This window comes from Limulus polyphemus, unplaced genomic scaffold (genome assembly GCF_000517525.1).
Source record: "Limulus polyphemus unplaced genomic scaffold, Limulus_polyphemus-2.1.2 Scaffold3072, whole genome shotgun sequence".
Taxonomy (NCBI): Eukaryota; Metazoa; Arthropoda; class Merostomata; order Xiphosura; family Limulidae; genus Limulus; species Limulus polyphemus.
Window position 1 is genome coordinate 121,286 of NW_013668682.1, and position 5,594 is coordinate 126,879.

Sequence of the window (5,594 nt, forward strand, 5' to 3'; positions counted from 1 at the left end):
CTAGATTAACAGTTTCTTGTCATTACCCACATGCACTCGGTACAGCCACATAAAGCATCATGGTATATGCTAATTGCTTAAGCTAATATCACGTGATACTAGACGTTCTAAAATTATGAGAATCCATAAAATTTAGCAAATTTGTGCTTGAAAGTTGGCAATGAATAATAATCGTCCATCCGTATGATTCTTTTGAAAACTTGAGCTAGAAACTGATAATCTAGTTTGCTTGGCCTAACCAATACTTATGTATATGCACGTGCTTTCACCCTTTAGTTTTGCTGCTCTAAATCAGCCGTCTTTAATCCGAATGACAAAAAACAGTGAAGCTATAGTAACAATTTCAACCCGATAGCTCACGTGACTATTTGCGTAGGCGTACGCAAATATTTTGGTCAAAATTGAGCGGTTTTTATTGAATAACTTTGCACATATGGCTTACATTTAGACCAAATTTGACACCTAATTGTGGGATGTAAAAATCTATCAGTGTACTAAATTTGAAAGAAATCATGAAAGTTAAGTATGTTTTTCCATTAAATAAAGTTTCCGCACTTTCGGTGCGAAGAAAAAAAAAACAAGAGGAAGTCCTCAATAGCCATGGCACTTGAAATTTCTTTTACACAGGATTAGAGTAAATTGATCTATGAGATCCTTTTTCCAATTTATTAGCTATGTTTTTGTGCCCCAGCAATACCCGATTCGATTTTATTATTCATCAGGATCTCTACCAGCCTACACTCTAATTGAAATTATTTTAGCTATGAGACCTTTGGAGTGGTCAAATACATCAATCGAAATGGTTTGACCTCCTGAGTCGAAAACTGTAATTAGATCTCAAATCAATCAAGAGATGACGGAGCTATGAGATAAAAGTTTGTACTTGAAAAACTCAGAGCCATTCTATGAGCCGCTATGCCGCGGCTAAAAATTGGAAGAAATTAAAAAAAAATTGGATATCTTATATATCGTGTATTTTTTAATAGATTGCCTTGACATTTGGTAGGTGAAGTAAGGGTCTAGTAGAGCACATCCACTGAAAGTATTTGACAGTTTGGATTACCACAGTCCGAGCTACAGAAAGTGGAAAATTGCTAATCTGTCACTCCTGTTAATAACACACACAGTGTGTCCTGCAGGTTGTTTTGGCCGCACGATACACTACCCTGTGTTTTGATACGGATAAGGCTCAGCCGGCGCTGTATTGAAGCCATCTTACCACACCCAGTTATTGCCAGCCCACAGACAGATTACATAGTGTTGAATGATTGCTTTCTTTGAAATCGTATAATAAGAAATAGAAATACTTTTTCAACAGTTAAAAAGCGATTATGATTTGTAATTCTTTATTGGGTGCTTTTCACGTGGACCCAGCGTAGCCAGGTGGTTAGGGCACTCGACTCGCAATCTGCGGGTTCGAATCCCCGTCCCAGCAAACATGCTAGCCCTCTTTAGCCGTGGGGGCGTTATAATGTCACGGTCAATCCCACTATGCGTTCGTAAAATAGTAGCCCAAGAGTTGGCGGTGGGTGCTGATGACTAGCTGCCTTTCCTACAGTCTTTCACTGCTAAATTGGGATAGCGGAAATAACCCTCGTGTAGCTTTGCGCGAAATTCTAAAACGAGCTTTTCACATATAAAATATGGTTTTATCAACACGCACCAATAAAAGATCCGATATTAGTTAATGTAATTTAGTTAGCAAAAACCGTGTAGTTTAGGTTGAAAAAAAAAACTCTCGTTAAAATGTATATCTGATGCTTACCGCAAATCAGAAACAGATATAATTCCAAAGAAAATGGTAGAAATACAGAAGAAGAAAAAAGGTAATATTTATTCATCAATTGTTATCAATTCTGTTGACGATGAATGAAGAAATTATCCATATAGACATGTATTAAACAATTACGTTTGAAGTTATTAGCAAGACATAATGTAAAAAAAAACCTTTTGTGCAAACTTAAGTAACATTTTTATTCGTTTTTTACATATTCACAAATTAAATATTTCTACACGCTTTTAAATATTGAAGTAACAATGTAATGATAAATGAAACCATCAATTTAATTTACAAATAAGTTCCCTGAAATAATCATTAAGTAGAAACATTTTACACTAACACATGTTACAATACCACTGTATATAATGAGACTTTGAATCAATACAATTACACGTAATTATCGATAATATTCCTATATACTGTTATCTAAGTTTATCAAGAAAACAGTGATCACGCTTAGTAAAATGAATACCTTACCTTTAATACACCATTTTAATCAGTGTTATATTCTTGCGGGGCCGCGAGGGAGCGCTGCTCCCATACTTTAACTTCAATTATTTTCTGCGTTGTTCTATTATACATTCAAATGTGGATCGATTGTAATCGTGTCTCTAATACGGAACGCTTAATATAATTTTTTTTGTCATTATCTGAAAGCACTTTAACCTTGAATATAATGCTGCTTTAAAATAATTTTCAGCTTGGTTTTATTAACACACATTAAAGAAAGATCCGATATTGGTTCACGTATTTTAGTCAACAAAAAGCTTGTAGTTTAGGTTGAAAAACTCCCGCCAGGTTCTTATTAAATTAAGTTTAGTACTACACCACTTACAGTTTAGGTTGAAAAACTCCCGCCAGGTTCTTATTAAATTAAGTTTAGTACTACACCACTTATAGTTTAGGTTGAAAAAACTCCCGCCAGGTTCTTATTAAATTAAGTTTAGTACTACACCACTCATCTTAATCTCTTCTCTAATAATGACGTGACTAATATATTCACATATTGATAACTATTAAAATTAATGATAATTAAACAGTACAGTCCTTACAGAATCTATCAACATCACGTCTCGACGGACAATGGAGCATGAACGAATATATTCCTAAGAGTTCAAGGTTCTAGTTCATGTTTGTAAAGCAAATGCCGGTTGTGGTACGTTAATTGTTCCTCTGCCCTCCCACGACACTTGTGTAATTATAAGACTTATAACACCATAACTCGGGTTTCGGTACCGACGATGGGCAGAGTATAGCCAGCCCATTGCGTAGCTTTGTGATTAATAACAGACAAACCTTTGTTTATTTGTTTTGTTGTTGTTGTTGTTTCTGTTCAAAGTTTTCAGAGTAAAAAAATGTGTAAATATTTCTTAACTTTCTCTAAGACTACGTGGTAATTCAAAGAACTTGTGAGTGGAAGCAAAGTAGAAAATGTAATAACTGACTCTGAGAAATCAAAGAAAACAATGTTAGTTACTGGTCGTTCATTTTACTGGTAATTTATCATTAAAAGATGAATTGGAAGTAAAGGTTTCTAAGAAATAAAATATGATATTGTGCCAGATAAATATCTACTAGTCAGACATGTACTTTGCATCCGACAGACAGGTGTGTCCATGGCTGGATTAATGTTTAGTGCGTTTCTAAGTCCAGGTAATATTTGGGAAAAAATAATAATGACTCACTCTTTCCTCTATTCTGCTAGTTTTATAAACCGTAATTTTTTTTTGGGTGAACGGCGGGATCCCTGTATGGCCAGGGCCTAGGTGGCCTATTCGTTAATCCGGTACAAAGTGAATGGTTACAAGGTAACTTATTAAAGTTACAAGAAATTAGTTGTACACAAAAAGTCTTATATATATATGTATATATTTATTAGCCACTAATCGTTCGAAAACACTTGAAAGCTAGTAACAAATTCGCGGGATCGAATCCCGCTTCCACCAAACATGCTCGCCCTTTCAGCCGTGGGGGCGTTATAATGTGACGGTCAATCCCACTATTCGTTGGTAAAAGAGTAGCCCAAGAGTTGGCGGTGGGTGGTGATGACTAGCTGCCTTCCCTAGGGACAGCTAGCGCAGATAGCCCTCGTGTAGCTTTGCGCGAAATTAAAAAACAAACCAAATATAGTGACATATAATGAATTCTTTGGCTTATAATTCCAGTCTCAGTATAAGGATAGCAAAATGCATAATTTCGGACTTAGTTATTTATGAGAACCCGAAACAGAGATTAATTACAAATGATTTATTCTGAATAATTGTAAAATTAATTCAAGTAATAATAGATAAGTAGTATTATAAATAAAATATATAATATTGTGTTATCAATCCTGACCTTACTTCTGATTTGTAAATGACTTAGATAATATTGTAATAATAACGCTTCACTTACGTAATCTAGCTTAAATAATATTGTAATAATAACACTTCACTGACGCAATCTAGCTTAAATAATATTGTAATAATATCGCCTTTCTGACGTAATCTAGCTTAAATAATATTGTAGTAATAACGCTTCACTGACGTAACCTAGCTTAAATAATATTGTAATAATAACGCTTCACTTACTTAATCTAGCTTAAATAATATTGTAATAATAACGCTTCACTTACTTAATCTAGCTTAAATAGTATTGTAATAATAACGCTTCACTGACGTAATCTAGCTTAAATAATATTGTAATAATAACGCTTCACTTACTTAATCTAGCTTAAATAATATTGTAATAATAACGCTTCACTTACGTAATCTAGCTTAAATAATACTGTACTAATAATAACGCTTCACTTACTTAATCTAGTTCATAGGGTACTTAGCCCTCAAGTAGTTTCGCTTGAAATTCAAGAAGCAAACCGTCACAGTTATTGTTCATACAGCTCCTCGACCCCTACTTTTTCTACCATATCCTAGCCGTGCTGATGAACTCTGGTGTCAAGCGAAAGGCTTCGTCAGAACTATATATGACAGATACAGTGTGTTTTACATATTATTGCATTTTGCTTTTTTTGCTTCCACTCATAAATTATTTTAATTACTTCTTAGAAAGAAGTGAAGAAAATGATGTAGGGTTATTTTCACATGGAGTTTGTACAAAGCAAGCAGTTATGTTATCTGTATAGGAGCACTCCATCAAAGTTACCTGCTCGTATAACTGACCAATGATCTGTACATGGGCCCGGCATAGCCAGGTGGTTAGGGTGCTCGACTCGCAATCTGTGGGTTGCGGGTTCGAATCCCCGTCACACCAAACATGCTCGCCCTTTCAGCCGTGGGAGCGTTATAATGTGACGGTCAATCCCACTATTCGTTGGTAAAAGAGTACCCCAAGAGTTGGCGGTGGGCGGTGATGACTAGCTGCCTTCCCTCTAGTCTTATACTGCTAGGGACGGCTAACGCAGATAGCCCTCGTGTAGCTTTGCGCGAAATTCAAAACAAACAAACAAATTTTCAGGTTTTCCTTTATTGGGAATGTAATGTAAAACATAAAAGATTATTTTTCGAAGAAAAAAAAATTCATAAAAAAAATTTTCCGCCATTTTCAACAGACAGAGATATGATGGCAGAAGTAGTCGTGTAAAACTAGATGGAATTGTGAAACTGTAAAAACTATTACTAAGAAAGGACAATAAAGTAATTAAGAAGTGTATTTTGTACTAAATGATTAAATTTAGCTACTTTAATATAATAACAAGAGAAAATAAAAGTAAAATAAAATCTTAATCAAAAGATAAAAAAGATAAAGGAATAAGAAGGAAAAATCTGTTTGATAAGTTTGAACAAATTTAATTCATTTTTGAATATATTCTAAAGTA